The sequence below is a fragment of the Leptodactylus fuscus genome, chromosome 5, assembly GCF_031893055.1.
Source record: "Leptodactylus fuscus isolate aLepFus1 chromosome 5, aLepFus1.hap2, whole genome shotgun sequence".
Taxonomy (NCBI): domain Eukaryota; kingdom Metazoa; phylum Chordata; class Amphibia; order Anura; family Leptodactylidae; genus Leptodactylus; species Leptodactylus fuscus.
In genome coordinates, this window is record NC_134269.1 from 25,528,636 (window position 1) to 25,552,769 (window position 24,134).

The following is a 24,134-nucleotide window of genomic DNA, read 5'->3' on the forward strand; positions in this document are numbered from 1 at the left end:
GTTTTCTTTCGCCATGGCTTTACTAGGCTCCTCCTAACGAGGGTCAATTTCATGGGCACCTGGAAACCGTTAGCTTTGCGCAGTGGCAATATCATGGCCCATGAGGTGTAACCGAGGCGTGATTATTGCTAATTGAAAACTAAACCCAATACCCCGCCTTGATGACTTGAAATATAGTCAGCTTTGGCAATTTTTGCTAGTCTCTCAGGAGACTTCATTTCTTGTACAAACATTAGAAGAAACCTTTGGAAAGCGGTGCCGCTTCGCCCACGGGGGTGAAACAGGCAGGGAAGCCCCGCCCTGAATTATTCCACTCCCAGAATGCCTTGCAGAAGGGAGAGTGTCCGTTTTCTTTCGCCATGGCTTTACTAGGCTCCTCCTAACGAGGGTCAATACATGGGCACCTGGAAACCTTTAGCTTTGCACAGTGGCAATATCATGGCCCATGAGGTGTAACCGAGGCGTGATTATTGCTAATTGAAAACTAAACCCAATACCCCGCCTTGATGACTTGAAATATAGTCAGCTTTGGCAATTTTTGCTAGTCTCTCAGGAGACTTCATTTCTTGTACAAACATTAGAAGAAACCTTTGGAAAGCGGAGCCGCTTCGCCCACGGGGGTGAAACAGGCAGGGAAGCCCCGCCCTGAATTATTCCACTCCCAGAATGCCTTGCAGAAGGGAGGGGTCCGTTTTCTTTCGCCATGGCTTTACTAGGCTCCTCCTAACGAGGGTCAATTTCATGGGCACCTGGAAACCTTTAGCTTTGCGCAGTGGCAATATCATGGCCCATGAGGTGTAACCGAGGCGTGATTATGCTAATTGAAAACTAAACCCAATACCCCGCCTTGATGACTTGAAATATAGTCAGCTTTGGCAATTTTTGCTAGTCTCTCAGGAGACTTCATTTCTTGTACAAACATTAGAAGAAACGTTTGGAAAGCGGAGCCGCTTCGCCCACGGGGGTGAAACAGGCAGGGAAGCCCCGCCCTGAATTATTCCACTCCCAGAATGCCTTGCAGAAGGGAGGGGTCCGTTTTCTTTCGCCATGGCTTTACTAGGCTCCTCCTAACGAGGGTCAATTTCATGGGCACCTGGAAACCTTTAGCTTTGCGCAGTGGCAATATCATGGCCCATGAGCTGCAACCGAGGCGTGATTATTGCTAATTGAAAACTAAACCCAATACCACGCCTTGATGACTTGAAATATAGTCAGCTTTGGCAATTTTTGCTAGTCTCTCAGGAGACTTCATTTTTTGTACAAACATTAGAAGAAACCTTTGGAAAGCGGAGCCGCTTCGCCCACGGGGGTGAAACAGGCAGGGAAGCCCCGCCCTGAATTATTCCACTCCCAGAATGCCTTGCAGAAGGGAGGGGTCCGTTTTCTTTCGCCATGGCTTTACTAGGCTCCTCCTAACGAGGGTCAATTTCATGGGCACCTGGAAACCTTTAGCTTTACGCAGTGGCAATATCATGGCCCATGAGGTGTAACCGAGGCGTGATTATTGCTAATTGAAAACTAAACCCAATACCCCACCTTGATGACTTGAAATATAGTCAGCTTTGGCAATTTTTGCTAGTCTCTCAGGAGACTTCATTTCTTGTACAAACATTAGAAGAAACCTTTGGAAAGCGGAGCCGCTTCGCCCACGGGGGGTGAAACAGGCAGGGAAGCCCCGCCCTGAATTATTCCACTCCCAGAATGCCTTGCAGAAGGGAGGGGTCCGTTTTCTTTCGCCATGGCTTTACTAGGCTCCTCCTAACGAGGGTCAATTTCATGGGCACCTGGAAACCGTTAGCTTTGCGCAGTGGCAATATCATGGCCCATGAGGTGTAACCGAGGCGTGATTATTGCTAATTGAAAACTAAACCCAATACCCCGCCTTGATGACTTGAAATATAGTCAGCTTTGGCAATTTTTGCTAGTCTCTCAGGAGACTTCATTTCTTGTACAAACATTAGAAGAAACCTTTGGAAAGCGGAGCCGCTTCGCCCACGGGGGTGAAACAGGCAGGGAAGCCCCGCCCTGAATTATTCCACTCCCAGAATGCCTTGCAGAAGGGAGGGGTCCGTTTTCTTTCGCAATGGCTTTACTAGGCTCCTCCTAACGAGGGTCAATTTCATGGGCACCTGGAAACCTTTAGCTTTGCGCAGTGGCAATATCATGGCCCATGAGGTGTAACCGAGGCGTGATTATTGCTAATAGAAAACTAAACCCAATACCCCGCCTTGATGACTTGAAATATAGTCAGCTTTGGCAATTTTTGCTAGTCTCTCAGGAGACTTCATTTCTTGTACAAACATTAGAAGAAACCTTTGGAAAGCGGAGCCGCTTCGCCCACGGGGGTGAGACAGGCAGGGAAGCCCCGCCCTGAATTATTCCACTCCCAGAATGCCTTGCAGAAGGGAGGGGTCCGTTTTCTTTCGCTTTACTAGGCTCCTCCTAACGAGGGTCAATTTCATGGGCACCTGGAAACCTTTAGCTTTGCGCAGTTGGCAATATCATGGCCCATGAGGTGTAACCGAGGCGTGATTATTGCTAATTGAAAACTAAACCCAATACCCCGCCTTGATGACTTGAAATATAGTCAGCTTTGGCAATTTTTGCTAGTCTCTCAGGAGACTTCATTTCTTGTACAAACATTAGAAGAAACGTTTGGAAAGCGGAGCCGCTTCTCCCACGCGGGTGAAACAGGCAGGGAAGCCCCGCCCTGAATTATTCCACTCCCAGAATGCCTTGCAGAAGGGAGGGGTCCGTTTTCTTTCGCCATGGCTTTACTAGGCTCCTCCTAACGAGGGTCAATTTCATGGGCACCTGGAAACCTTTAGCTTTGCGCAGTGGCAATATCATGGCCCATGAGGTGTAACCGAGGCGTGATTATTGCTAATTGAAAACTAAACCCAATACCCCGCCTTGATGACTTGAAATATAGTCAGCTTTGGCAATTTTTGCTAGTCTCTCAGGAGACTTCATTTCTTGTACAAACATTAGAAGAAACCTTTGGAAAGCGGAGCCGCTTCGCCCACGGGGGTGAAACAGGCAGGGAAGCCCCGCCCTGAATTATTCCACTCCCAGAATGCCTTGCAGAAGGGAGGGGTCCGTTTTCTTTCGCCATGGCTTTACTAGGCTCCTCCTAACGAGGGTCAATAACATGGGCACCTGGAAACCTTTAGCTTTGCGCAGTGGCAATATCATGGCCCATGAGGTGTAACCGAGGCGTGATTATTGCTAATTGAAAACTAAACCCAATACCCCGCCTTGATGACTTGAAATATAGTCAGCTTTGGCAATTTTTGCTAGTCTCTCAGGAGACTTCATTTCTTGTACAAACATTAGAAGAAACGTTTGGAAAGCGGAGCCGCTTCGCCCACGGGGGTGAAACAGGCAGGGAAGCCCCGCCCTGAATTATTCCACTCCCAGAATGCCTTGCAGAAGGGAGGGGTCCGTTTTCTTTCGCCATGGCTTTACTAGGCTCCTCCTAACGAGGGTCAATTTCATGGGCACCTGGAAACCTTTAGCTTTGCGCAGTGGCAATATCATGGCCCATGAGGTGTAACCGAGGCGTGATTATTGCTAATTGAAAACTAAACCCAAAACCCCGCCTTGATGACTTGAAATATAGTCAGCTTGGCAATTTTTGCTAGTCTCTCAGGAGACTTCATTTCTTGTACAAACATTAGAAGAAACCTTTGGAAAGCGGAGCCGCTTCGCCCACGGGGGTGAAACAGGCAGGGAAGCCCCGCCCTGAATTATTCCACTCCCAGAATGCCTTGCAGAAGGGAGGGGTCCGTTTTCTTTCGCCATGGCTTTACTAGGCTCCTCCTAACGAGGGTCAATTTCATGGGCACCTGGAAACCTTTAGCTTTGCGCAGTGGCAATATCATGGCCTATGAGGTGTAACCGAGGCGTGATTATTGCTAATTGAAAACTAAACCCAATACCCCGCCTTGATGACTTGAAATATAGTCAGCTTTGGCAATTTTTGCTAGTCTCTCAGGAGACTTCATTTCTTGTACAAACATTAGAAGAAACGTTTGGAAAGCGGAGCCGCTTCGCCCACGGGGGTGAAACAGGCAGGGAAGCCCCGCCCTGAATTATTCCACTCCCAGAATGCCTTGCAGAAGGGAGGGGTCCGTTTTCTTTCGCCATGGCTTTACTAGGCTCCTCCTAACGAGGGTCAATAACTAAGCACCTGGAAACCTTTAGCTTTGCGCAGTGGCAATATCATGGCCCATGAGGTGTAACCGAGGCGTGATTATTGCTAATTGAAAACTAAACCCAATACCCCGCCATGATGACTTGAAATATAGTCAGCTTTGGCAATTTTTGCTAGTCTCTCAGGAGACTTCATTTCTTGTACAAACATTAGAAGAAACCTTTGGAAAGCGGAGCCGCTTCGCCCACGGGGGTGAAACAGGCAGGGAAGCCCCGCCCTGAATTATTCCACTCCCAGAATGCCTTGCAGAAGGGAGGGGTCCGTTTTCTTTCGCCATGGCTTTACTAGGCTCCTCCTAACGAGGGTCAATTTCATGGGCACCTGGAAACCGTTAGCTTTGCGCAGTGGCAATATCATGGCCCATGAGGTGTAACCGAGGCGTGATTATTGCTAATTGAAAACTAAACCCAATACCCCGCCTTGATGACTTGAAATATAGTCAGCTTTGGCAATTTTTGCTAGTCTCTCAGGAGACTTCATTTCTTGTACAAACATTAGAAGAAACGTTTGGAAAGCGGAGCCGCTTCGCCCACGGGGGTGAAACAGGCAGGGAAGCCCCGCCCTGAATTATTCCACTCCCAGAATGCCTTGCAGAAGGGAGGGGTCCGTTTTCTTTCGCCATGGCTTTACTAGGCTCCTCCTAACGAGGGTCAATAACTAAGCACCTGGAAACCTTTAGCTTTGCGCAGTGGCAATATCATGGCCCATGAGGTGTAACCGAGGCGTGATTATTGCTACTTGAAAACTAAACCCAATACCCCGCCATGATGACTTGAAATATAGTCAGCTTTGGCAATTTTTGCTAGTCTCTCAGGAGACTTCATTTCTTGTACAAACATTAGAAGAAACCTTTGGAAAGCGGAGCCGCTTCGCCCACGGGGGTGAAACAGGCAGGGAAGCCCCGCCCTGAATTATTCCACTCCCAGAATGCCTTGCAGAAGGGAGGGGTCCGTTTTCTTTCGCCATGGCTTTACTAGGCTCCTCCTAACGAGGGTCAATTTCATGGGCACCTGGAAACCTTTAGCTTTGCGCAGTGGCAATATCATGGCCCATGAGGTGTAACTGAGGCGTGATTATTGCTAATTGAAAACTAAACCCAATACCCCGCCTTGATGACTTGAAATATAGTCAGCTTTGGCAATTTTTGCTAGTCTCTCAGGAGACTTCATTTCTTGTACAAACATTAGAAGAAACCTTTGGAAAGCGGAGCCGCTTCGCCCACGGGGGTGAAACAGGCAGGGAAGCCCCGCCCTGAATTATTCCACTCCCAGAATGTGTTGCAGAAGGGAGGGGTCCGTTTTCTTTCGCCATGGCTTTACTAGGCTCCTCCTAACGAGGGTCAATTTCATGGGCACCTGGAAACCTTTAGCTTTGCGCAGTGGCAATATCATGGCCCATGAGGTGTAACCGAGGCGTGATTATTGCTAATTGAAAACTAAACCCAATACCCCGCCTTGAAGACTTGAAATATAGTCAGCTTTGGCAATTTTTGTTAGTCTCTCAGGAGACTTCATTTCTTGTACAAACATTAGAAGAAACGTTTGCAAAGAGGAGCCGCTTCGCCCACGGGGGTGAAACAGGCAGGGAAGCCCCGCCCTGAATTATTCCACTCCCAGAATGCCTTGCAGAAGGGAGGGGTCAGTTTTCTTTCGCCATGGCTTTACTAGGCTCCTCCTAACGAGGGTCAATTTCATGGGCACCTGGAAACCGTTAGCTTTGCGCAGTGGCAATATCATGGCCCATGAGGTGTAACCGAGGCTTGATTATTGCTAATTGAAAACTAAACCCAATACCCCGCCTTGATGACTTGAAATATAGTCAGCTTTGGCAATTTTTGCTAGTCTCTCAGGAGACTTCATTTCTTGTACAAACATTAGAAGAAACCTTTGGAAAGCGGTGCCGCTTCACCCACGGGGGTGAAAGAGGCAGGGAAGCCCCGCCCTGAATTATTCCACTCCCAGAATGCCTTGCAGAAGGGAGGGGTCCGTTTTCTTTCGCCATGGCTTTACTAGGCTCCTCCTAACGAGGGTCAATAACATGGGCACCTGGAAACCTTTAGCTTTGCGCAGTGGCAATATCATGGCCCATGAGGTGTAACCGATGCGTGATTATTGCTAATTGAAAACTAAACCCAATACCCCGCCTTGATGACTTGAAATATAGTCAGCTTTGGCAATTTTTGCTAGTCTCTCAGGAGACTTCATTTCTTGTACAAACATTAGAAGAAACCTTTGGAAAGCGGTGCCGCTTCGCCCACGGGGGTGAAAGAGGCAGGGAAGCCCCGCCCTGAATTATTCCACTCCCAGAATGCCTTGCAGAAGGGAGGGGTCCGTTTTCTTTCGCCATGGCTTTACTAGGCTCCTCCTAACGAGGGTCAATAACATGGGCACCTGGAAACCTTTAGCTTTGCGCAGTGGCAATATCATGGCCCATGAGGTGTAACCGATGCGTGATTATTGCTAATTGAAAACTAAACCCAATACCCCGCCTTGATGACTTGAAATATAGTCAGCTTTGGCAATTTTTGCTAGTCTCTCAGGAGACTTCATTTCTTGTACAAACATTAGAAGAAACCTTTGGAAAGCGGAGCCGCTTCGCCCACGGGGGTGAAACAGGCAGGGAAGCCCCGCCCTGAATTATTCCACTCCCAGAATGCGTTGCAGAAGGGAGGGGTCCAATTTCTTTCGCCATGGCTTTACTAGGCTCCTCCTAACGAGGGTCAATTTCATGGGCACCTGGAAACCTTTAGCTTTGCGCAGTGGCAATATCATGGCCCATGAGGTGTAACCGAGGCGTGATTATTGCTAATTGAAAACTAAACCCAATACCCCGCCTTGATGACTTGAAATATAGTCAGCTTTGGCAATTTTTGCTAGTCTCTCAGGAGACTTCATTTCTTGTACAAACATTAGAAGAAACCTTTGGAAAGCGGAGCCGCTTCGCTCACGGGGGTGAAACAGGCAGGAAAGCCCCGCCCTGAATTATTCCACTCCCAGAATGCCTTGCAGAAGGGAGGGGTCCGTTTTCTTTCGCCATGGCTTTACTAGGCTCCTCCTAACGAGGGTCAATTTCATGGGCACCTGGAAACCTTTAGCTTTGCGCAGTGGCAATATCATGGCCCATGAGGATTAACCGAGGCGTGATTATTGCTAATTGAAAACTAAACCCAATACCCCGCCTTGATGACTTGAAATATAGTCAGCTTTGGCAATTTTTGCTAGTCTCTCAGGAGACTTCATTTCTTGTACAAACATTAGAAGAAACCTTTGGAAAGCGGAGCCGCTTCGCCCACGGGGGTGAAACAGGCAGGGAAGCCCCGCCCTGAATTATTCTACTCCCAGAATGCCTTGCAGAAGGGAGGGGTCCGTTTTCTTTCGCCATGGCTTTACTAGGCTCCTCCTAACGAGGGTCAATTTCATGGGCACCTGGAAACCGTTAGCTTTGCGCAGTGGCAATATCATGGCCCATGAGGTGTAACCGAGGCGTGATTATTGCTAATTGAAAACTAAACCCAATACCCCGCCTTGATGACTTGAAATATAGTCAGCTTTGGCAATTTTTGCTAGTCTCTCAGGAGACTTCATTTCTTGTACAAACATTAGAAGAAACCTTTGGAAAGCGGAGCCGCTTCGCCCACGGGGGTGAAACAGGCAGGGAAGCCCCGCCCTGAATTATTCCACTCCCAGAATGCCTTGCAGAAGGGAGGGGTCCGTTTTCTTTCGCCATGGCTTTACTAGGCTCCTCCTAACGAGGGTCAATTTCATGGGCACCTGGAAACCTTTAGCTTTGCGCAGTGGCAATATCATGGCCCATGAGGTGTAACCGAGGCGTGATTATTGCTAATTGAAAACTAAACCCAATACCCCACCTTGATGACTTGAAATATAGTCAGCTTTGGCAATTTTTGCTAGTCTCTCAGGAGACTTCATTTCTTGTACAAACATTAGAAGAAACCTTTGGAAAGCGGAGCCGCTTCGCCCACGGGGGTGAAACAGGCAGGGAAGCCCCGCCCTGAATTATTCCACTCCCAGAATGCCTTGCAGAAGGGAGGGGTCCGTTTTCTTTCGCCATGGCTTTACTAGGCTCCTCCTAACGAGGGTCAATTTCATGGGCACCTGGAAACCGTTAGCTTTGCGCAGTGGCAATATCATGGCCCATGAGGTGTAACCGAGGCGTGATTATTGCTAATTGAAAACTAAACCCAATACCCCGCCTTGATGACTTGAAATATAGTCAGCTTTGGCAATTTTTGCTAGTCTCTCAGGAGACTTCATTTCTTGTACAAACATTAGAAGAAACCTTTGGAAAGCGGTGCCGCTTCGCCCACGGGGGTGAAACAGGCAGGGAAGCCCCGCCCTGAATTATTCCACTCCCAGAATGCCTTGCAGAAGGGAGAGGTCCGTTTTCTTTCGCCATGGCTTTACTAGGCTCCTCCTAACGAGGGTCAATAACATGGGCACCTGGAAACCTTTAGCTTTGCACAGTGGCAATATCATGGCCCATGAGGTGTAACCGAGGCGTGATTATTGCTAATTGAAAACTAAACCCAATACCCCGCCTTGATGACTTGAAATATAGTCAGCTTTGGCAATTTTTGCTAGTCTCTCAGGAGACTTCATTTCTTGTACAAACATTAGAAGAAACCTTTGGAAAGCGGAGCCGCTTCGCCCACGGGGGTGAAACAGGCAGGGAAGCCCCGCCCTGAATTATTCCACTCCCAGAATGCCTTGCAGAAGGGAGGGGTCCGTTTTCTTTCGCCATGGCTTTACTAGGCTCCTCCTAACGAGGGTCAATTTCATGGGCACCTGGAAACCTTTAGCTTTGCGCAGTGGCAATATCATGGCCCATGAGGTGTAACCGAGGCGTGATTATTGCTAATTGAAAACTAAACCCAATACCCCGCCTTGATGACTTGAAATATAGTCAGCTTTGGCAATTTTTGCTAGTCTCTCAGGAGACTTCATTTCTTGTACAAACATTAGAAGAAACGTTTGGAAAGCGGAGCCGCTTCGCCCACGGGGGTGAAACAGGCAGGGAAGCCCCGCCCTGAATTATTCCACTCCCAGAATGCCTTGCAGAAGGGAGGGGTCCGTTTTCTTTCGCCATGGCTTTACTAGGCTCCTCCTAACGAGGGTCAATTTCATGGGCACCTGGAAACCTTTAGCTTTGCGCAGTGGCAATATCATGGCCCATGAGCTGCAACCGAGGCGTGATTATTGCTAATTGAAAACTAAACCCAATACCACGCCTTGATGACTTGAAATATAGTCAGCTTTGGCAATTTTTGCTAGTCTCTCAGGAGACTTCATTTTTTGTACAAACATTAGAAGAAACCTTTGGAAAGCGGAGCCGCTTCGCCCACGGGGGTGAAACAGGCAGGGAAGCCCCGCCCTGAATTATTCCACTCCCAGAATGCCTTGCAGAAGGGAGGGGTCCGTTTTCTTTCGCCATGGCTTTACTAGGCTCCTCCTAACGAGGGTCAATTTCATGGGCACCTGGAAACCTTTAGCTTTACGCAGTGGCAATATCATGGCCCATGAGGTGTAACCGAGGCGTGATTATTGCTAATTGAAAACTAAACCCAATACCCCACCTTGATGACTTGAAATATAGTCAGCTTTGGCAATTTTTGCTAGTCTCTCAGGAGACTTCATTTCTTGTACAAACATTAGAAGAAACCTTTGGAAAGCGGAGCCGCTTCGCCCACGGGGGTGAAACAGGCAGGGAAGCCCCGCCCTGAATTATTCCACTCCCAGAATGCCTTGCAGAAGGGAGGGGTCCGTTTTCTTTCGCCATGGCTTTACTAGGCTCCTCCTAACGAGGGTCAATTTCATGGGCACCTGGAAACCGTTAGCTTTGCGCAGTGGCAATATCATGGCCCATGAGGTGTAACCGAGGCGTGATTATTGCTAATTGAAAACTAAACCCAATACCCCGCCTTGATGACTTGAAATATAGTCAGCTTTGGCAATTTTTGCTAGTCTCTCAGGAGACTTCATTTCTTGTACAAACATTAGAAGAAACCTTTGGAAAGCGGAGCCGCTTCGCCCACGGGGGTGAAACAGGCAGGGAAGCCCCGCCCTGAATTATTCCACTCCCAGAATGCCTTGCAGAAGGGAGGGGTCCGTTTTCTTTCGCAATGGCTTTACTAGGCTCCTCCTAACGAGGGTCAATTTCATGGGCACCTGGAAACCTTTAGCTTTGCGCAGTGGCAATATCATGGCCCATGAGGTGTAACCGAGGCGTGATTATTGCTAATTGAAAACTAAACCCAATACCCCGCCTTGATGACTTGAAATATAGTCAGCTTTGGCAATTTTTGCTAGTCTCTCAGGAGACTTCATTTCTTGTACAAACATTAGAAGAAACCTTTGGAAAGCGGAGCCGCTTCGCCCACGGGGGTGAGACAGGCAGGGAAGCCCCGCCCTGAATTATTCCACTCCCAGAATGCCTTGCAGAAGGGAGGGGTCCGTTTTCTTTCGCTTTACTAGGCTCCTCCTAACGAGGGTCAATTTCATGGGCACCTGGAAACCCTTAGCTTTGCGCAGTGGCAATATCATGGCCCATGAGGTGTAACCGAGGCGTGATTATTGCTAATTGAAAACTAAACCCAATACCCCGCCTTGATGACTTGAAATATAGTCAGCTTTGGCAATTTTTGCTAGTCTCTCAGGAGACTTCATTTCTTGTACAAACATTAGAAGAAACCTTTGGAAAGCGGAGCCGCTTCGCCCACGGGGGTGAAACAGGCAGCAGGGAAGCCCCGCCCATAATTATTCCACTCCCAGAATGCCTTGCAGAAGGGAGGGGTCCGTTTTCTTTCGCCATGGCTTTACTAGGCTCCTCCTAACGAGGGTCAATTTCATGGGCACCTGGAAACCTTTAGCTTTGCGCAGTGGCAATATCATGGCCCATGAGGCGTAACCGAGGCGTGATTATTGCTATTTGAAAACTAAACCCAATACCCCGCCTTGATGACTTGAAATATAGTCAGCTTTGGCAATTTTTGCTAGTCTCTCAGGAGACTTCATTTCTTGTACAAACATTAGAAGAAACGTTTGGAAAGCGGAGCCGCTTCGCCCACGGGAGTAAAACAGGCAGGGAAGCCCCACCCTGAAATATTCCACTCCCAGAATGCCTTGCAGAAGGGAGGGGTCCGTTTTCTTTCGCCATGGCTTTACTAGGCTCCTCCTAACTAGGGTCAATTTCATGGGCACCTGGAAACCTTTAGCTTTGCGCAGTGGCAATATCATGGCCCATGAGGTGTAACCGAGGCGTGATTATTGCTAATTGAAAACTAAACCCAATACCCCGCCTTGATGACTTGAAATATAGTCAGCTTTGGCAATTTTTGCTAGTCTCTCAGGAGACTTCATTTCTTGTACAAAAATTAGAAGAAACCTTTGGAAAGCGGAGCCGCTTCGCCCACGGGGGTGAAACAGGCAGGGAAGCCCCGCCCTGAATTATTCCACTTCCAGAATGCCTTGCAGAAGGGAGGGGTCCGTTTTCTTTCGCCATGGCTTTACTAGGCTCCTCCTAACGAGGGTCAATTTCATGGGCACCTGGAAACCTTTAGCTTTGCGCAGTGGCGAAAATCATGGCCCATGAGGTGTAACCGAGGCGTGATTATTGCTAATTGAAAACTAAACCCAATACCCCGCCTTGATGACTTGAAATATAGTCAGCTTTGGCAATTTTTGCTAGTCTCTCAGGAGACTTCATTTCTTGTACAAACATTAGAAGAAACGTTTGGAAAGCGGAGCCGCTTCGCCCACGGGGGTGAAACAGGCAGGGAAGCCCCGCCCTGAATTATTCCACTCCCAGAATGCCTTGCAGAAGGGAGGGGTCCGTTTTCTTTTGCCATGGCTTTACTAGGCTCCTCCTAACGAGGGTCAATTTCATGGGCACCTGGAAACCTTTAGCTTTGCGCAGTGGCAATATCATGGCCCATGAGGTGTAACCGAGGCGTGATTATTGCTAATTGAAAACTAAACCCAATACCCCGCCTTGATGACTTGAAATATAGTCAGCTTTGGCAATTTTTGCTAGTCTCTCAGGAGACTTCATTTCTTGTACAAACATTAGAAGAAACCTTTGGAAAGCGGAGCCGCTTCGCCCACGGGGGTGAAACAGGCAGGCAAGCCCCGCCCTGAATTATTCCACTCCCAAAATGCCTTGCAGAAGGGAGGGGTCCGTTTTCTTTCGCCATGGCTTTACTAGGCTCCTCCTAACGAGGGTCAATTTCATGGGCACCTGGAAACCTTTAGCTTTGCGCAGTGGCGAAAATCATGGCCCATGAGGTGTAACCGAGGCGTGATTATTGCTAATTGAAAACTAAACCCAATACCCCGCCTTGATGACTTGAAATATAGTCAGCTTTGGCAATTTTTGCTAGTCTCTCAGGAGACTTCATTTCTTGTACAAACATTAGAAGAAACGTTTGGAAAGCGGAGCCGCTTCGCCCACGGGGGTGAAACAGGCAGGGAAGCCCCGCCCTGAATTATTCCACTCCCAGAATGCCTTGCAGAAGGGAGGGGTCCGTTTTCTTTTGCCATGGCTTTACTAGGCTCCTCCTAACGAGGGTCAATTTCATGGGCACCTGGAAACCTTTAGCTTTGCGCAGTGGCAATATCATGGCCCATGAGGTGTAACCGAGGCGTGATTATTGCTAATTGAAAACTAAACCCAATACCCCGCCTTGATGACTTGAAATATAGTCAGCTTTGGCAATTTTTGCTAGTCTCTCAGGAGACTTCATTTCTTGTACAAACATTAGAAGAAACCTTTGGAAAGCGGAGCCGCTTCGCCCACGGGGGTGAAACAGGCAGGCAAGCCCCGCCCTGAATTATTCCACTCCCAAAATGCCTTGCAGAAGGGAGGGGTCCGTTTTCTTTCGCCATGGCTTTACTAGGCTCCTCCTAACGAGGGTCAATTTCATGGGCACCTGGAAACCTTTAGCTTTGCACAGTGGCAATATCATGGCCCATGAGGTGTAACCGAGGCGTGATTATTGCTAATTGAAAACTAAACCCAATACCCCGCCTTGATGACTTGAAATATAGTCAGCTTTGGCAATTTTTGCTAGTCTCTCAGGAGACTTCATTTCTTGTACAAACATTAGAAGAAACCTTTGGAAAGCGGAGCCGCTTCGCCCACGGGGGTGAAACAGGCAGGGAAGTCGCGCCCTGAATTATTCCACTCCCAGAATGCCTTGCAGAAGGGAGGGGTCCGTTTTCTTTCGCCATGGCTTTACTAGGCTCCTCCTAACGAGGGTCAATTTCATGGGCACCTGGAAACCTTTAGCTTTGCGCAGTGGCAATATCATGGCCCATGAGGTGTAACCGAGGCGTGATTATTGCTAATTGAAAACTAAGCCCAATACCCCGCCTTGATGACTTGAAATATAGTCAGCTTTGGCAATTTTTTGCTAGTCTCTCAGGAGACTTCATTTCTTGTACAAACATTAGAAGAAACGTTTGGAAAGCGGAGCCGCTTCGCCCACGGGGGTGAAACAGACAGGGAAGCCCCGCCCTGAATTATTCCACTCCCAGAATGCCTTGCAGAAGGGAGGGGTCCGTTTTCTTTCGCCATGGCTTTACTAGGCTCCTCCTAACGAGGGTCAATTTCATGGGCACCTGAAAACCTTTAGCTTTGCGCAGTGGCAATATCATGGCCCATGAGGTGTAACCGAGGCGTGATTATTGCTAATTGAAAACTAAACCCAATACCCCGCCTTGATGACTTGAAATATAGTCAGCTTTGGCAATTTTTGCTAGTCTCTCAGGAGACTTCATTTCTTGTACAAACATTAGAAGAAACCTTTGGAAAGCGGAGCCGCTTCGCCCACGGGGGTGAAACAGGCAGGGAAGCCCCGCCCTGAATTATTCCACTCCCAGAATGCCTTGCAGAAGGGAGGGGTCCGTTTTCTTTCGCCATGGCTTTACTAGGCTCCTCCCAACGAGGGTCAATTTCATGGGCACCTGGAAACCTTTAGCTTTGCGCAGTGGCAATATCATGGCCCATGAGGTGTAACCGAGGCGTGATTATTGCTAATTGAAAACTAAACCCAATACCCCGCCTTGATGACTTGAAATATAGTCAGCTTTGGCAATTTTTGCTAGTCTCTCCGGAGACTTCATTTCTTGTACAAACATTAGAAGAAACCTTTGGAAAGCGGAGCCGCTTCGCCCACGGGGGTGAAACAGGAAGGGAAGCCCCGCCCTGAATTATTCCACTCCCAGAATGCCTTGCAGAAGGGAGGGGTCCTTTTTCTTTCGCCATGGCTTTACTAGGCTCCTCCTAACGAGGGTCAATTTCATGGGCACCTGGAAACCCTTAGCTTTGCGCAGTGGCAATATCATGGCCCATGAGGTGTAACCGAGGCGTGATTATTGCTAATTGAAAACTAAACCCAATACCCCGCCTTGATGACTTGAAATATAGTCAGCTTTGGCAATATTTGCTAGTCTCTCAGGAGACTTCATTTCTTGTACAAACATTAGAAGAAACGTTTGGAAACCGGAGCCGCTTCGCACACGGGGGTGAAACAGGCAGGGACGCCCCGCCCTGAATTATTCCACTCCCAGAATGCCTTGCAGAAGGGAGGGGTCCGTTTTCTTTCGCCATGGCTTTACTAGGCTCCTCCTAACGAGGGTCAATTTCATGGGCACCTGGAAACCTTTAGCTTTGCGCAGTGGCAATATCATGGCCCATGAGGTGTAACCGAGGCGTGATTATTGCTATTTGAAAACTAAACCCAATACCCCGCCTTGATGACTTGAAATATAGTCAGCTTTGGCAATTTTTGCTAGTCTCTCAGGAGACTTCATTTCTTGTACAAACATTAGAAGAAACGTTTGGAAAGCGGAGCCGCTTCGCCCACGGGGGTGAAACAGGCAGGGAAGCCCCGCCCTGAATTATTCCACTCCCAGAATGCCTTGCAGAAGGGAGGGGTCCGTTTTCTTTCGCCATGGCTTTACTAGGCTCCTCCTAACGAGGGTCAATTTCATGGGCACCTGGAAAAATTTAGCTTTGCGCAGTGGCAATATCATGGCCCATGAGGTGTAACCGAGGCGTGATTATTGCTAATTGAAAACTAAGCCCAATACCCCATCTTGATGACTTGAAATATAGTCAGCTTTGGCAATTTTTTGCTAGTCTCTCAGGAGACTTCATTTCTTGTACAAACATTAGAAGAAACGTTTGGAAAGCGGAGCCGCTTCGCCCACGGGGGTGAAACAGACAGGGAAGCCCCGCCCTGAATTATTCCACTCCCAGAATGCCTTGCAGAAGGGAGGGGTCCGTTTTCTTTCGCCATGGCTTTACTAGGCTCCTCCTAACGAGGGTCAATTTCATGGGCACCTGGAAACCCTTAGCTTTGCGCAGTGGCAATATCATGGCCCATGAGGTGTAACCGAGGCGTGATTATTGCTAATTGAAAACTAAACCCAATACCCCGCCTTGATGACTTGAAATATAGTCAGCTTTGGCAATTTTTGCTAGTCTCTCAGGAGACTTCATTTCTTGTACAAACATTAGAAGAAACCTTTGGAAAGCGGAGCCGCTTCGCACACGGGGGTGAAACAGGCAGGGAAGCCCCGCCCTGAATTATTCCACTCCCAGAATGCCTTGCAGAAGGGAGGGGTCCGTTTTCTTTCGCCATGGCTTTACTAGGCTCCTCCTAACGAGGGTCAATTTCATGGGCACCTGGAAACCTTTAGCTTTGCGCAGTGGCAATATCATGGCCCATGAGGTGTAACCGAGGCGTGATTATTGCTATTTGAAAACTAAACCCAATACCCCGCCTTGATGACTTGAAATATAGTCAGCTTTGGCAATTTTTGCTAGTCTCTCAGGAGACTTCATTTCTTGTACAAACATTAGAAGAAACGTTTGGAAAGCGGAGCCGCTTCGCCCACGGGAGTAAAACAGGCAGGGAAGCCCCACCCTGAAATATTCCACTCCCAGAATGCCTTGCAGAAGGGAGGGGTCCGTTTTCTTTCGCCATGGCTTTACTAGGCTCCTCCTAACTAGGGTCAATTTCATGGGCACCTGGAAACCTTTAGCTTTGCGCAGTGGCAATATCATGGCCCATGAGGTGTAACCGAGGCGTGATTATTGCTAATTGAAAACTAAACCCAATACCCCGCCTTGATGACTTGAAATATAGTCAGCTTTGGCAATTTTTGCTAGTCTCTCAGGAGACTTCATTTCTTGTACAAAAATTAGAAGAAACCTTTGGAAAGCGGAGCCGCTTCGCCCACGGGGGTGAAACAGGCAGGGAAGCCCCGCCCTGAAATATTCCACTTCCAGAATGCCTTGCAGAAGGGAGGGGTCCGTTTTCTTTCGCCATGGCTTTACTAGGCTCCTCCTAACGAGGGTCAATTTCATGGGCACCTGGAAACCTTTAGCTTTGCGCAGTGGCGAAAATCATGGCCCATGAGGTGTAACCGAGGCGTGATTATTGCTAATTGAAAACTAAACCCAATACCCCGCCTTGATGACTTGAAATATAGTCAGCTTTGGCAATTTTTGCTAGTCTCTCAGGAGACTTCATTTCTTGTACAAACATTAGAAGAAACGTTTGGAAAGCGGAGCCGCTTCGCCCACGGGGGTGAAACAGGCAGGGAAGCCCCGCCCTGAATTATTCCACTCCCAGAATGCCTTGCAGAAGGGAGGGGTCCGTTTTCTTTCGCCATGGCTTTACTAGGCTCCTCCTAACGAGGGTCATTTTCATGGGCACCTGGAAACCTTTAGCTTTGCGCAGTGGCAATATCATGGCCCATGAGGTGTAACCGAGGCGTGATTATTGCTAATTGAAAACTAAACCCAATACCCCGCCTTGATGACTTGAAATATAGTCAGCTTTGGCAATTTTTGCTAGTCTCTCAGGAGACTTCATTTCTTGTACAAACATTAGAAGAAACCTTTGGAAAGCGGAGCCGCTTCGCCCACGGGGGTGAAACAGGCAGGCAAGCCCCGCCCTGAATTATTCCACTCCCAAAATGCCTTGCAGAAGGGAGGGGTCCGTTTTCTTTCGCCATGGCTTTACTAGGCTCCTCCTAACGAGGGTCAATTTCATGGGCACCTGGAAACCTTTAGCTTTGCACAGTGGCAATATCATGGCCCATGAGGTGTAACCGAGGCGTGATTATTGCTAATTGAAAACTAAACCCAATACCCCGCCTTGATGACTTGAAATATAGTCAGCTTTGGCAATTTTTGCTAGTCTCTCAGGAGACTTCATTTCTTGTACAAACATTAGAAGAAACCTTTGGAAAGCGGAGCCGCTTCGCCCACGGGGGTGAAACAGGCAGGGAAGTCCCGCCCTGAATTATTCCACTCCCAGAATGCCTTGCAGAAGGGAGGGGTCCGTTTTCTTTCGCCATGGCTTTACTAGGCTCCTCCTAACGAGGGTCAATTTCATGGGCACCTGGAAACCTTTAGCTTTGCGCAGTGGCAATATCATGGCCCATGAGGTGTAACCGAGGCGTGATTATTGCTAATTGAAAACTAAGCCCAATACCCCGCCTTGATGACTTGAAATATAGTCAGCTTTGGCAATTTTTTGCTAGTCTCTCAGGAGACTTCATTTCTTGTACAAACATTAGAAGAAACGTTTGGAAAGCGGAGCCGCTTCGCCCACGGGGGTGAAACAGACAGGGAAGCCCCGCCCTGAATTATTCCACTCCCAGAATGCCTTGCAGAAGGGAGGGGTCCGTTTTCTTTCGCCATGGCTTTACTAGGCTCCTCCTAACGAGGGTCAATTTCATGGGCACCTGAAAACCTTTAGCTTTGCGCAGTGGCAATATCATGGCCCATGAGGTGTAACCGAGGCGTGATTATTGCTAATTGAAAACTAAACCCAATACCCCGCCTTGATGACTTGAAATATAGTCAGCTTTGGCAATTTTTGCTAGTCTCTCAGGAGACTTCATTTCTTGTACAAACATTAGAAGAAACCTTTGGAAAGCGGAGCCGCTTCGCCCACGGGGGTGAAACAGGCAGGGAAGCCCCGCCCTGAATTATTCCACTCCCAGAATGCCTTGCAGAAGGGAGGGGTCCGTTTTCTTTCGCCATGGCTTTACTAGGCTCCTCCCAACGAGGGTCAATTTCATGGGCACCTGGAAACCTTTAGCTTTGCGCAGTGGCAATATCATGGCCCATGAGGTGTAACCGAGGCGTGATTATTGCTAATTGAAAACTAAACCCAATACCCCGCCTTGATGACTTGAAATATAGTCAGCTTTGGCAATTTTTGCTAGTCTCTCCGGAGACTTCATTTCTTGTACAAACATTAGAAGAAACCTTTAAAAAGCGGAGCCGCTTCGCCCACGGGGGTGAAACAGGAAGGGAAGCCCCGCCCTGAATTATTCCACTCCCAGAATGCCTTGCAGAAGGGAGGGGTCCTTTTTCTTTCGCCATGGCTTTACTAGGCTCCTCCTAACGAGGGTCAATTTCATGGGCACCTGGAAACCCTTAGCTTTGCGCAGTGGCAATATCATGGCCCATGAGGTGTAACCGAGGCGTGATTATTGCTAATTGAAAACTAAACCCAATACCCCGCCTTGATGACTTGAAATATAGTCAGCTTTGGCAATTTTTGCTAGTCTCTCAGGAGACTTCATTTCTTGTACAAACATTAGAAGAAACGTTTGGAAACCGGAGCCGCTTCGCCCACGGGGGTGAAACAGGCAGGGACGCCCCGCCCTGAATTATTCCACTCCCAGAATGCCTTGCAGAAGGGAGGGGTCCGTTTTCTTTCGCCATGGCTTTACTAGGCTCCTCCTAACGAGGGTCAATTTCATGGGCACCTGGAAACCTTTAGCTTTGCGCAGTGGCAATATCATGGCCCATGAGGTGTAACCGAGGCGTGATTATTGCTATTTGAAAACTAAACCCAATACCCCGCCTTGATGACTTGAAATATAGTCAGCTTTGGCAATTTTTGCTAGTCTCTCAGGAGACTTCATTTCTTGTACAAACATTAGAAGAAACGTTTGGAAAGCGGAGCCGCTTCGCCCACGGGGGTGAAACAGGCAGGGAAGCCCCGCCCTGAATTATTCCACTCCCAGAATGCCTTGCAGAAGGGAGGGGTCCGTTTTCTTTCGCCATGGCTTTACTAGGCTCCTCCTAACGAGGGTCAATTTCATGGGCACCTGGAAAAATTTAGCTTTGCGCAGTGGCAATATCATGGCCCATGAGGTGTAACCGAGGCGTGATTATTGCTAATTGAAAACTAAGCCCAATACCCCATCTTGATGACTTGAAATATAGTCAGCTTTGGCAATTTTTTGCTAGTCTCTCAGGAGACTTCATTTCTTGTACAAACATTAGAAGAAACGTTTGGAAAGCGGAGCCGCTTCGCCCACGGGGGTGAAACAGACAGGGAAGCCCCGCCCTGAATTATTCCACTCCCAGAATGCCTTGCAGAAGGGAGGGGTCCGTTTTCTTTCGCCATGGCTTTACTAGGCTCCTCCTAACGAGGGTCAATTTCATGGGCACCTGGAAACCCTTAGCTTTGCGCAGTGGCAATATCATGGCCCATGAGGTGTAACCGAGGCGTGATTATTGCTAATTGAAAACTAAACCCAATACCCCGCCTTGATGACTTGAAATATAGTCAGCTTTGGCAATTTTTGCTAGTCTCTCAGGAGACTTCATTTCTTGTACAAACATTAGAAGAAACCTTTGGAAAGCGGAGCCGCTTCGCACACGGGGGTGAAACAGGCAGGGAAGCCCCGCCCTGAATTATTCCACTCCCAGAATGCCTTGCAGAAGGGAGGGGTCCGTTTTCTTTCGCCATGGCTTTACTAGGCTCCTCCTAACGAGGGTCAATTTCATGGGCACCTGGAAACCTTTAGCTTTGCGCAGTGGCAATATCATGGCCCATGAGGTGTAACCGAGGCGTGATTATTGCTATTTGAAAACTAAACCCAATACCCCGCCTTGATGACTTGAAATATAGTCAGCTTTGGCAATTTTTGCTAGTCTCTCAGGAGACTTCATTTCTTGTACAAACATTAGAAGAAACGTTTGGAAAGCGGAGCCGCTTCGCCCACGGGAGTAAAACAGGCAGGGAAGCCCCACCCTGAAATATTCCACTCCCAGAATGCCTTGCAGAAGGGAGGGGTCCGTTTTCTTTCGCCATGGCTTTACTAGGCTCCTCCTAACTAGGGTCAATTTCATGGGCACCTGGAAACCTTTAGCTTTGCGCAGTGGCAATATCATGGCCCATGAGGTGTAACCGAGGCGTGATTATTGCTAATTGAAAACTAAACCCAATACCCCGCCTTGATGACTTGAAATATAGTCAGCTTTGGCAATTTTTGCTAGTCTCTCAGGAGACTTCATTTCTTGTACAAAAATTAGAAGAAACCTTTGGAAAGCGGAGCCGCTTCGCCCACGGGGGTGAAACAGGCAGGGAAGCCCCGCCCTGAATTATTCCACTTCCAGAATGCCTTGCAGAAGGGAGGGGTCCGTTTTCTTTCGCCATGGCTTTACTAGGCTCCTCCTAACGAGGGTCAATTTCATGGGCACCTGGAAACCTTTAGCTTTGCGCAGTGGCGAAAATCATGGCCCATGAGGTGTAACCGAGGCGTGATTATTGCTAATTGAAAACTAAACCCAATACCCCGCCTTGATGACTTGAAATATAGTCAGCTTTGGCAATTTTTGCTAGTCTCTCAGGAGACTTCATTTCTTGTACAAACATTAGAAGAAACCTTTGGAAAGCGGAGCCGCTTCGCCCACGGGGGTGAAACAGGCAGGCAAGCCCCGCCCTGAATTATTCCACTCCCAAAATGCCTTGCAGAAGGGAGGGGTCCGTTTTCTTTCGCCATGGCTTTACTAGGCTCCTCCTAACGAGGGTCAATTTCATGGGCACCTGGAAACCTTTAGCTTTGCACAGTGGCAATATCATGGCCCATGAGGTGTAACCGAGGCGTGATTATTGCTAATTGAAAACTAAACCCAATACCCCGCCTTGATGACTTGAAATATAGTCAGCTTTGGCAATTTTTGCTAGTCTCTCAGGAGACTTCATTTCTTGTACAAACATTAGAAGAAACCTTTGGAAAGCGGAGCCGCTTCGCCCACGGGGGTGAAACAGGCAGGGAAGTCCCGCCCTGAATTATTCCACTCCCAGAATGCCTTGCAGAAGGGAGGGGTCCGTTTTCTTTCGCCATGGCTTTACTAGGCTCCTCCTAACGAGGGTCAATTTCATGGGCACCTGGAAACCTTTAGCTTTGCGCAGTGGCAATATCATGGCCCATGAGGTGTAACCGAGGCGTGATTATTGCTAATTGAAAACTAAGCCCAATACCCCGCCTTGATGACTTGAAATATAGTCAGCTTTGGCAATTTTTTGCTAGTCTCTCAGGAGACTTCATTTCTTGTACAAACATTAGAAGAAACGTTTGGAAAGCGGAGCCGCTTCGCCCACGGGGGTGAAACAGACAGGGAAGCCCCGCCCTGAATTATTCCACTCCCAGAATGCCTTGCAGAAGGGAGGGGTCCGTTTTCTTTCGCCATGGCTTTACTAGGCTCCTCCTAACGAGGGTCAATTTCATGGGCACCTGAAAACCTTTAGCTTTGCGCAGTGGCAATATCATGGCCCATGAGGTGTAACCGAGGCGTGATTATTGCTAATTGAAAACTAAACCCAATACCCCGCCTTGATGACTTGAAATATAGTCAGCTTTGGCAATTTTTGCTAGTCTCTCAGGAGACTTCATTTCTTGTACAAACATTAGAAGAAACCTTTGGAAAGCGGAGCCGCTTCGCCCACGGGGGTGAAACAGGCAGGGAAGCCCCGCCCTGAATTATTCCACTCCCAAAATGCCTTGCAGAAGGGAGGGGTCCGTTTTCTTTCGCCATGGCTTTACTAGGCTCCTCCTAACGAGGGTCAATTTCATGGGCACCTGGAAACCTTTAGCTTTGCGCAGTGGCAATATCATGGCCCATGAGGTGTAACCGAGGCGTGATTATTGCTAATTGAAAACTAAACCCAATACCCCGCCTTGATGACTTGAAATATAGTCAGCTTTGGCAATTTTTGCTAGTCTCTCCGGAGACTTCATTTCTTGTACAAACATTAGAAGAAACCTTTGGAAAGCGGAGCCGCTTCGCCCACGGGGGTGAAACAGGAAGGGAAGCCCCGCCCTGAATTATTCCACTCCCAGAATGCCTTGCAGAAGGGAGGGGTCCTTTTTCTTTCGCCATGGCTTTACTAGGCTCCTCCTAACGAGGGTCAATTTCATGGGCACCTGGAAACCCTTAGCTTTGCGCAGTGGCAATATCATGGCCCATGAGGTGTAACCGAGGCGTGATTATTGCTAATTGAAAACTAAACCCAATACCCCGCCTTGATGACTTGAAATATAGTCAGCTTTGGCAATTTTTGCTAGTCTCTCAGGAGACTTCATTTCTTGTACAAACATTAGAAGAAACGTTTGGAAACCGGAGCCGCTTCGCCCACGGGGGTGAAACAGGCAGGGACGCCCCGCCCTGAATTATTCCACTCCCAGAATGCCTTGCAGAAGGGAGGGGTCCGTTTTCTTTCGCCATGGCTTTACTAGGCTCCTCCTAACGAGGGTCAATTTCATGGGCACCTGGAAACCTTTAGCTTTGCGCAGTGGCAATATCATGGCCCATGAGGTGTAACCGAGGCGTGATTATTGCTATTTGAAAACTAAACCCAATACCCCGCCTTGATGACTTGAAATATAGTCAGCTTTGGCAATTTTTGCTAGTCTCTCAGGAGACTTCATTTCTTGTACAAACATTAGAAGAAACGTTTGGAAAGCGGAGCCGCTTCGCCCACGGGGGTGAAACAGGCAGGGAAGCCCCGCCCTGAATTATTCCACTCCCAGAATGCCTTGCAGAAGGGAGGGGTCCGTTTTCTTTCGCCATGGCTTTACTAGGCTCCTCCTAACGAGGGTCAATTTCATGGGCACCTGGAAAAATTTAGCTTTGCGCAGTGGCAATATCATGGCCCATGAGGTGTAACCGAGGCGTGATTATTGCTAATTGAAAACTAAACCCAATACCCCGCCTTGATGACTTGAAATATAGTCAGCTTTGGCAATTTTTGCTAGTCTCTCAGGAGACTTCATTTCTTGTACAAACATTAGAAGAAACGTTTGGAAAGCGGAGCCGCTTCGCCCACGGGAGTAAAACAGGCAGGGAAGCCCCACCCTGAAATATTCCACTCCCAGAATGCCTTGCAGAAGGGAGGGGTCCGTTTTCTTTCGCCATGGCTTTACTAGGCTCCTCCTAACGAGGGTCAATTTCATGGGCACCTGGAAACCTTTAGCTTTGCGCAGTGGCAATATCATAGCCCATGAGGATTATCCGAGGCGTGATTATTGCTAATTGAAAACTAAACCCAATACCCCGCCTTGATGACTTGAAATATAGTCAGCTTTGGCAATTTTTGCTAGTCTCTCAGGAGAATTCATTTCTTGTACAAACATTAGAAGAAACCTTTGGAAAGCGGAGCCGCTTCGCCCACGGGGGTGAAACAGGAAGGGAAGCCCCGCCCTGAATTATTCCACTCCCAGAATGCCTTGCAGAAGGGAGGGGTCCTTTTTCTTTCGCCATGGCTTTACTAGGCTCCTCCTAACGAGGGTCAATTTCATGGGCACCTGGAAACCCTTAGCTTTGCGCAGTGGCAATATCATGGCCCATGAGGATTATCCGAGGCGTGATTATTGCTAATTGAAAACTAAACCCAATACCCCGCCTTGATGACTTGAAATATAGTCAGCTTTGGCAATTTTTGCTAGTCTCTCAGGAGAATTCATTTCTTGTACAAACATTAGAAGAAACCTTTGGAAAGCGGAGCCGCTTCGCCCACGGGGGTGAAACAGGAAGGGAAGCCCCGCCCTGAATTATTCCACTCCCAGAATGCCTTGCA

At 48.4% G+C, this 24,134-nt stretch overlaps 70 non-coding genes across 70 annotated transcripts; all 70 read left to right on the top strand.

Annotated features, from left to right (window-relative positions):
• Positions 1–71: 71 nt before the first annotated feature.
• On the top strand, positions 72–212 carry LOC142205726 (U4 spliceosomal RNA). Its single transcript, XR_012716694.1, has one exon. It is a non-coding gene; the product is annotated as a U4 spliceosomal RNA (small nuclear RNA).
• Positions 213–416: 204 nt separating this feature from the next.
• On the top strand, positions 417–557 carry LOC142205901 (U4 spliceosomal RNA). The gene has a single exon (XR_012716855.1). It is a non-coding gene; the product is annotated as a U4 spliceosomal RNA (small nuclear RNA).
• A 204-nt stretch (positions 558–761) lies between these two features.
• Positions 762–901, top strand: LOC142205292 (U4 spliceosomal RNA). The gene has a single exon (XR_012716315.1). It is a non-coding gene; the product is annotated as a U4 spliceosomal RNA (small nuclear RNA).
• Positions 902–1,105: 204 nt separating this feature from the next.
• On the top strand, positions 1,106–1,246 carry LOC142205304 (U4 spliceosomal RNA). The gene has a single exon (XR_012716326.1). It is a non-coding gene; the product is annotated as a U4 spliceosomal RNA (small nuclear RNA).
• A 204-nt stretch (positions 1,247–1,450) lies between these two features.
• On the top strand, positions 1,451–1,591 carry LOC142205208 (U4 spliceosomal RNA). Its single transcript, XR_012716236.1, has one exon. It is a non-coding gene; the product is annotated as a U4 spliceosomal RNA (small nuclear RNA).
• Positions 1,592–1,796: 205 nt separating this feature from the next.
• Positions 1,797–1,937, top strand: LOC142205728 (U4 spliceosomal RNA). The gene has a single exon (XR_012716695.1). It is a non-coding gene; the product is annotated as a U4 spliceosomal RNA (small nuclear RNA).
• A 204-nt stretch (positions 1,938–2,141) lies between these two features.
• LOC142205896 (U4 spliceosomal RNA) lies at positions 2,142–2,282 on the top strand. The gene has a single exon (XR_012716851.1). It is a non-coding gene; the product is annotated as a U4 spliceosomal RNA (small nuclear RNA).
• Positions 2,283–2,480: 198 nt separating this feature from the next.
• Positions 2,481–2,622, top strand: LOC142205218 (U4 spliceosomal RNA). Its single transcript, XR_012716245.1, has one exon. It is a non-coding gene; the product is annotated as a U4 spliceosomal RNA (small nuclear RNA).
• Positions 2,623–2,826: 204 nt separating this feature from the next.
• On the top strand, positions 2,827–2,967 carry LOC142205729 (U4 spliceosomal RNA). The gene has a single exon (XR_012716696.1). It is a non-coding gene; the product is annotated as a U4 spliceosomal RNA (small nuclear RNA).
• A 204-nt stretch (positions 2,968–3,171) lies between these two features.
• Positions 3,172–3,312, top strand: LOC142205730 (U4 spliceosomal RNA). Its single transcript, XR_012716697.1, has one exon. It is a non-coding gene; the product is annotated as a U4 spliceosomal RNA (small nuclear RNA).
• Positions 3,313–3,516: 204 nt separating this feature from the next.
• On the top strand, positions 3,517–3,656 carry LOC142205810 (U4 spliceosomal RNA). Its single transcript, XR_012716770.1, has one exon. It is a non-coding gene; the product is annotated as a U4 spliceosomal RNA (small nuclear RNA).
• Positions 3,657–3,860: 204 nt separating this feature from the next.
• LOC142205352 (U4 spliceosomal RNA) lies at positions 3,861–4,001 on the top strand. The gene has a single exon (XR_012716367.1). It is a non-coding gene; the product is annotated as a U4 spliceosomal RNA (small nuclear RNA).
• A 203-nt stretch (positions 4,002–4,204) lies between these two features.
• LOC142205235 (U4 spliceosomal RNA) lies at positions 4,205–4,345 on the top strand. Its single transcript, XR_012716261.1, has one exon. It is a non-coding gene; the product is annotated as a U4 spliceosomal RNA (small nuclear RNA).
• Positions 4,346–4,549: 204 nt separating this feature from the next.
• LOC142205731 (U4 spliceosomal RNA) lies at positions 4,550–4,690 on the top strand. Its single transcript, XR_012716698.1, has one exon. It is a non-coding gene; the product is annotated as a U4 spliceosomal RNA (small nuclear RNA).
• A 203-nt stretch (positions 4,691–4,893) lies between these two features.
• On the top strand, positions 4,894–5,034 carry LOC142205763 (U4 spliceosomal RNA). The gene has a single exon (XR_012716725.1). It is a non-coding gene; the product is annotated as a U4 spliceosomal RNA (small nuclear RNA).
• Positions 5,035–5,238: 204 nt separating this feature from the next.
• LOC142205884 (U4 spliceosomal RNA) lies at positions 5,239–5,379 on the top strand. The gene has a single exon (XR_012716839.1). It is a non-coding gene; the product is annotated as a U4 spliceosomal RNA (small nuclear RNA).
• Positions 5,380–5,583: 204 nt separating this feature from the next.
• LOC142205841 (U4 spliceosomal RNA) lies at positions 5,584–5,724 on the top strand. Its single transcript, XR_012716799.1, has one exon. It is a non-coding gene; the product is annotated as a U4 spliceosomal RNA (small nuclear RNA).
• Positions 5,725–5,928: 204 nt separating this feature from the next.
• On the top strand, positions 5,929–6,069 carry LOC142205858 (U4 spliceosomal RNA). The gene has a single exon (XR_012716815.1). It is a non-coding gene; the product is annotated as a U4 spliceosomal RNA (small nuclear RNA).
• A 204-nt stretch (positions 6,070–6,273) lies between these two features.
• LOC142205214 (U4 spliceosomal RNA) lies at positions 6,274–6,414 on the top strand. The gene has a single exon (XR_012716242.1). It is a non-coding gene; the product is annotated as a U4 spliceosomal RNA (small nuclear RNA).
• A 204-nt stretch (positions 6,415–6,618) lies between these two features.
• LOC142205216 (U4 spliceosomal RNA) lies at positions 6,619–6,759 on the top strand. The gene has a single exon (XR_012716243.1). It is a non-coding gene; the product is annotated as a U4 spliceosomal RNA (small nuclear RNA).
• Positions 6,760–6,963: 204 nt separating this feature from the next.
• On the top strand, positions 6,964–7,104 carry LOC142205732 (U4 spliceosomal RNA). Its single transcript, XR_012716699.1, has one exon. It is a non-coding gene; the product is annotated as a U4 spliceosomal RNA (small nuclear RNA).
• Positions 7,105–7,308: 204 nt separating this feature from the next.
• LOC142205809 (U4 spliceosomal RNA) lies at positions 7,309–7,449 on the top strand. Its single transcript, XR_012716769.1, has one exon. It is a non-coding gene; the product is annotated as a U4 spliceosomal RNA (small nuclear RNA).
• Positions 7,450–7,653: 204 nt separating this feature from the next.
• On the top strand, positions 7,654–7,794 carry LOC142205733 (U4 spliceosomal RNA). Its single transcript, XR_012716700.1, has one exon. It is a non-coding gene; the product is annotated as a U4 spliceosomal RNA (small nuclear RNA).
• Positions 7,795–7,998: 204 nt separating this feature from the next.
• LOC142205150 (U4 spliceosomal RNA) lies at positions 7,999–8,139 on the top strand. Its single transcript, XR_012716180.1, has one exon. It is a non-coding gene; the product is annotated as a U4 spliceosomal RNA (small nuclear RNA).
• Positions 8,140–8,343: 204 nt separating this feature from the next.
• LOC142205734 (U4 spliceosomal RNA) lies at positions 8,344–8,484 on the top strand. The gene has a single exon (XR_012716701.1). It is a non-coding gene; the product is annotated as a U4 spliceosomal RNA (small nuclear RNA).
• A 204-nt stretch (positions 8,485–8,688) lies between these two features.
• On the top strand, positions 8,689–8,829 carry LOC142205903 (U4 spliceosomal RNA). The gene has a single exon (XR_012716857.1). It is a non-coding gene; the product is annotated as a U4 spliceosomal RNA (small nuclear RNA).
• A 204-nt stretch (positions 8,830–9,033) lies between these two features.
• LOC142205735 (U4 spliceosomal RNA) lies at positions 9,034–9,174 on the top strand. Its single transcript, XR_012716702.1, has one exon. It is a non-coding gene; the product is annotated as a U4 spliceosomal RNA (small nuclear RNA).
• A 204-nt stretch (positions 9,175–9,378) lies between these two features.
• On the top strand, positions 9,379–9,519 carry LOC142205306 (U4 spliceosomal RNA). Its single transcript, XR_012716328.1, has one exon. It is a non-coding gene; the product is annotated as a U4 spliceosomal RNA (small nuclear RNA).
• A 204-nt stretch (positions 9,520–9,723) lies between these two features.
• Positions 9,724–9,864, top strand: LOC142205209 (U4 spliceosomal RNA). Its single transcript, XR_012716237.1, has one exon. It is a non-coding gene; the product is annotated as a U4 spliceosomal RNA (small nuclear RNA).
• A 204-nt stretch (positions 9,865–10,068) lies between these two features.
• Positions 10,069–10,209, top strand: LOC142205736 (U4 spliceosomal RNA). Its single transcript, XR_012716703.1, has one exon. It is a non-coding gene; the product is annotated as a U4 spliceosomal RNA (small nuclear RNA).
• Positions 10,210–10,413: 204 nt separating this feature from the next.
• Positions 10,414–10,554, top strand: LOC142205737 (U4 spliceosomal RNA). Its single transcript, XR_012716704.1, has one exon. It is a non-coding gene; the product is annotated as a U4 spliceosomal RNA (small nuclear RNA).
• Positions 10,555–10,752: 198 nt separating this feature from the next.
• On the top strand, positions 10,753–10,893 carry LOC142205739 (U4 spliceosomal RNA). Its single transcript, XR_012716705.1, has one exon. It is a non-coding gene; the product is annotated as a U4 spliceosomal RNA (small nuclear RNA).
• A 207-nt stretch (positions 10,894–11,100) lies between these two features.
• On the top strand, positions 11,101–11,241 carry LOC142205183 (U4 spliceosomal RNA). The gene has a single exon (XR_012716213.1). It is a non-coding gene; the product is annotated as a U4 spliceosomal RNA (small nuclear RNA).
• Positions 11,242–11,445: 204 nt separating this feature from the next.
• Positions 11,446–11,586, top strand: LOC142205740 (U4 spliceosomal RNA). The gene has a single exon (XR_012716706.1). It is a non-coding gene; the product is annotated as a U4 spliceosomal RNA (small nuclear RNA).
• Positions 11,587–11,790: 204 nt separating this feature from the next.
• On the top strand, positions 11,791–11,932 carry LOC142205299 (U4 spliceosomal RNA). The gene has a single exon (XR_012716321.1). It is a non-coding gene; the product is annotated as a U4 spliceosomal RNA (small nuclear RNA).
• Positions 11,933–12,136: 204 nt separating this feature from the next.
• On the top strand, positions 12,137–12,277 carry LOC142205741 (U4 spliceosomal RNA). Its single transcript, XR_012716707.1, has one exon. It is a non-coding gene; the product is annotated as a U4 spliceosomal RNA (small nuclear RNA).
• A 204-nt stretch (positions 12,278–12,481) lies between these two features.
• On the top strand, positions 12,482–12,623 carry LOC142205300 (U4 spliceosomal RNA). Its single transcript, XR_012716322.1, has one exon. It is a non-coding gene; the product is annotated as a U4 spliceosomal RNA (small nuclear RNA).
• Positions 12,624–12,827: 204 nt separating this feature from the next.
• LOC142205742 (U4 spliceosomal RNA) lies at positions 12,828–12,968 on the top strand. The gene has a single exon (XR_012716708.1). It is a non-coding gene; the product is annotated as a U4 spliceosomal RNA (small nuclear RNA).
• A 204-nt stretch (positions 12,969–13,172) lies between these two features.
• Positions 13,173–13,313, top strand: LOC142205904 (U4 spliceosomal RNA). The gene has a single exon (XR_012716858.1). It is a non-coding gene; the product is annotated as a U4 spliceosomal RNA (small nuclear RNA).
• A 204-nt stretch (positions 13,314–13,517) lies between these two features.
• Positions 13,518–13,659, top strand: LOC142205260 (U4 spliceosomal RNA). The gene has a single exon (XR_012716285.1). It is a non-coding gene; the product is annotated as a U4 spliceosomal RNA (small nuclear RNA).
• Positions 13,660–13,863: 204 nt separating this feature from the next.
• LOC142205744 (U4 spliceosomal RNA) lies at positions 13,864–14,004 on the top strand. The gene has a single exon (XR_012716709.1). It is a non-coding gene; the product is annotated as a U4 spliceosomal RNA (small nuclear RNA).
• A 204-nt stretch (positions 14,005–14,208) lies between these two features.
• Positions 14,209–14,349, top strand: LOC142205804 (U4 spliceosomal RNA). The gene has a single exon (XR_012716765.1). It is a non-coding gene; the product is annotated as a U4 spliceosomal RNA (small nuclear RNA).
• Positions 14,350–14,553: 204 nt separating this feature from the next.
• On the top strand, positions 14,554–14,694 carry LOC142205892 (U4 spliceosomal RNA). The gene has a single exon (XR_012716847.1). It is a non-coding gene; the product is annotated as a U4 spliceosomal RNA (small nuclear RNA).
• Positions 14,695–14,898: 204 nt separating this feature from the next.
• On the top strand, positions 14,899–15,039 carry LOC142205821 (U4 spliceosomal RNA). Its single transcript, XR_012716781.1, has one exon. It is a non-coding gene; the product is annotated as a U4 spliceosomal RNA (small nuclear RNA).
• A 204-nt stretch (positions 15,040–15,243) lies between these two features.
• LOC142205333 (U4 spliceosomal RNA) lies at positions 15,244–15,385 on the top strand. Its single transcript, XR_012716353.1, has one exon. It is a non-coding gene; the product is annotated as a U4 spliceosomal RNA (small nuclear RNA).
• Positions 15,386–15,589: 204 nt separating this feature from the next.
• On the top strand, positions 15,590–15,730 carry LOC142205745 (U4 spliceosomal RNA). The gene has a single exon (XR_012716710.1). It is a non-coding gene; the product is annotated as a U4 spliceosomal RNA (small nuclear RNA).
• A 204-nt stretch (positions 15,731–15,934) lies between these two features.
• On the top strand, positions 15,935–16,075 carry LOC142205822 (U4 spliceosomal RNA). Its single transcript, XR_012716782.1, has one exon. It is a non-coding gene; the product is annotated as a U4 spliceosomal RNA (small nuclear RNA).
• A 204-nt stretch (positions 16,076–16,279) lies between these two features.
• LOC142205746 (U4 spliceosomal RNA) lies at positions 16,280–16,420 on the top strand. Its single transcript, XR_012716711.1, has one exon. It is a non-coding gene; the product is annotated as a U4 spliceosomal RNA (small nuclear RNA).
• A 204-nt stretch (positions 16,421–16,624) lies between these two features.
• Positions 16,625–16,766, top strand: LOC142205301 (U4 spliceosomal RNA). Its single transcript, XR_012716323.1, has one exon. It is a non-coding gene; the product is annotated as a U4 spliceosomal RNA (small nuclear RNA).
• Positions 16,767–16,970: 204 nt separating this feature from the next.
• Positions 16,971–17,111, top strand: LOC142205747 (U4 spliceosomal RNA). Its single transcript, XR_012716712.1, has one exon. It is a non-coding gene; the product is annotated as a U4 spliceosomal RNA (small nuclear RNA).
• A 204-nt stretch (positions 17,112–17,315) lies between these two features.
• LOC142205905 (U4 spliceosomal RNA) lies at positions 17,316–17,456 on the top strand. Its single transcript, XR_012716859.1, has one exon. It is a non-coding gene; the product is annotated as a U4 spliceosomal RNA (small nuclear RNA).
• Positions 17,457–17,660: 204 nt separating this feature from the next.
• LOC142205261 (U4 spliceosomal RNA) lies at positions 17,661–17,802 on the top strand. The gene has a single exon (XR_012716286.1). It is a non-coding gene; the product is annotated as a U4 spliceosomal RNA (small nuclear RNA).
• A 204-nt stretch (positions 17,803–18,006) lies between these two features.
• On the top strand, positions 18,007–18,147 carry LOC142205748 (U4 spliceosomal RNA). The gene has a single exon (XR_012716713.1). It is a non-coding gene; the product is annotated as a U4 spliceosomal RNA (small nuclear RNA).
• A 204-nt stretch (positions 18,148–18,351) lies between these two features.
• LOC142205805 (U4 spliceosomal RNA) lies at positions 18,352–18,492 on the top strand. Its single transcript, XR_012716766.1, has one exon. It is a non-coding gene; the product is annotated as a U4 spliceosomal RNA (small nuclear RNA).
• Positions 18,493–18,696: 204 nt separating this feature from the next.
• On the top strand, positions 18,697–18,837 carry LOC142205749 (U4 spliceosomal RNA). The gene has a single exon (XR_012716714.1). It is a non-coding gene; the product is annotated as a U4 spliceosomal RNA (small nuclear RNA).
• Positions 18,838–19,041: 204 nt separating this feature from the next.
• Positions 19,042–19,182, top strand: LOC142205823 (U4 spliceosomal RNA). The gene has a single exon (XR_012716783.1). It is a non-coding gene; the product is annotated as a U4 spliceosomal RNA (small nuclear RNA).
• A 204-nt stretch (positions 19,183–19,386) lies between these two features.
• On the top strand, positions 19,387–19,528 carry LOC142205334 (U4 spliceosomal RNA). The gene has a single exon (XR_012716354.1). It is a non-coding gene; the product is annotated as a U4 spliceosomal RNA (small nuclear RNA).
• A 204-nt stretch (positions 19,529–19,732) lies between these two features.
• On the top strand, positions 19,733–19,873 carry LOC142205751 (U4 spliceosomal RNA). Its single transcript, XR_012716715.1, has one exon. It is a non-coding gene; the product is annotated as a U4 spliceosomal RNA (small nuclear RNA).
• Positions 19,874–20,077: 204 nt separating this feature from the next.
• On the top strand, positions 20,078–20,218 carry LOC142205824 (U4 spliceosomal RNA). The gene has a single exon (XR_012716784.1). It is a non-coding gene; the product is annotated as a U4 spliceosomal RNA (small nuclear RNA).
• Positions 20,219–20,422: 204 nt separating this feature from the next.
• LOC142205752 (U4 spliceosomal RNA) lies at positions 20,423–20,563 on the top strand. The gene has a single exon (XR_012716716.1). It is a non-coding gene; the product is annotated as a U4 spliceosomal RNA (small nuclear RNA).
• Positions 20,564–20,767: 204 nt separating this feature from the next.
• LOC142205302 (U4 spliceosomal RNA) lies at positions 20,768–20,909 on the top strand. The gene has a single exon (XR_012716324.1). It is a non-coding gene; the product is annotated as a U4 spliceosomal RNA (small nuclear RNA).
• A 204-nt stretch (positions 20,910–21,113) lies between these two features.
• Positions 21,114–21,254, top strand: LOC142205906 (U4 spliceosomal RNA). The gene has a single exon (XR_012716860.1). It is a non-coding gene; the product is annotated as a U4 spliceosomal RNA (small nuclear RNA).
• A 204-nt stretch (positions 21,255–21,458) lies between these two features.
• On the top strand, positions 21,459–21,600 carry LOC142205262 (U4 spliceosomal RNA). The gene has a single exon (XR_012716287.1). It is a non-coding gene; the product is annotated as a U4 spliceosomal RNA (small nuclear RNA).
• A 204-nt stretch (positions 21,601–21,804) lies between these two features.
• On the top strand, positions 21,805–21,945 carry LOC142205753 (U4 spliceosomal RNA). The gene has a single exon (XR_012716717.1). It is a non-coding gene; the product is annotated as a U4 spliceosomal RNA (small nuclear RNA).
• Positions 21,946–22,149: 204 nt separating this feature from the next.
• On the top strand, positions 22,150–22,290 carry LOC142205807 (U4 spliceosomal RNA). The gene has a single exon (XR_012716767.1). It is a non-coding gene; the product is annotated as a U4 spliceosomal RNA (small nuclear RNA).
• Positions 22,291–22,494: 204 nt separating this feature from the next.
• On the top strand, positions 22,495–22,635 carry LOC142205754 (U4 spliceosomal RNA). Its single transcript, XR_012716718.1, has one exon. It is a non-coding gene; the product is annotated as a U4 spliceosomal RNA (small nuclear RNA).
• Positions 22,636–22,839: 204 nt separating this feature from the next.
• LOC142205825 (U4 spliceosomal RNA) lies at positions 22,840–22,980 on the top strand. Its single transcript, XR_012716785.1, has one exon. It is a non-coding gene; the product is annotated as a U4 spliceosomal RNA (small nuclear RNA).
• Positions 22,981–23,184: 204 nt separating this feature from the next.
• LOC142205755 (U4 spliceosomal RNA) lies at positions 23,185–23,325 on the top strand. The gene has a single exon (XR_012716719.1). It is a non-coding gene; the product is annotated as a U4 spliceosomal RNA (small nuclear RNA).
• Positions 23,326–23,529: 204 nt separating this feature from the next.
• On the top strand, positions 23,530–23,670 carry LOC142205843 (U4 spliceosomal RNA). Its single transcript, XR_012716801.1, has one exon. It is a non-coding gene; the product is annotated as a U4 spliceosomal RNA (small nuclear RNA).
• A 204-nt stretch (positions 23,671–23,874) lies between these two features.
• LOC142205211 (U4 spliceosomal RNA) lies at positions 23,875–24,015 on the top strand. The gene has a single exon (XR_012716239.1). It is a non-coding gene; the product is annotated as a U4 spliceosomal RNA (small nuclear RNA).
• The last annotated feature ends 119 nt before the right edge of the window (positions 24,016–24,134 follow it).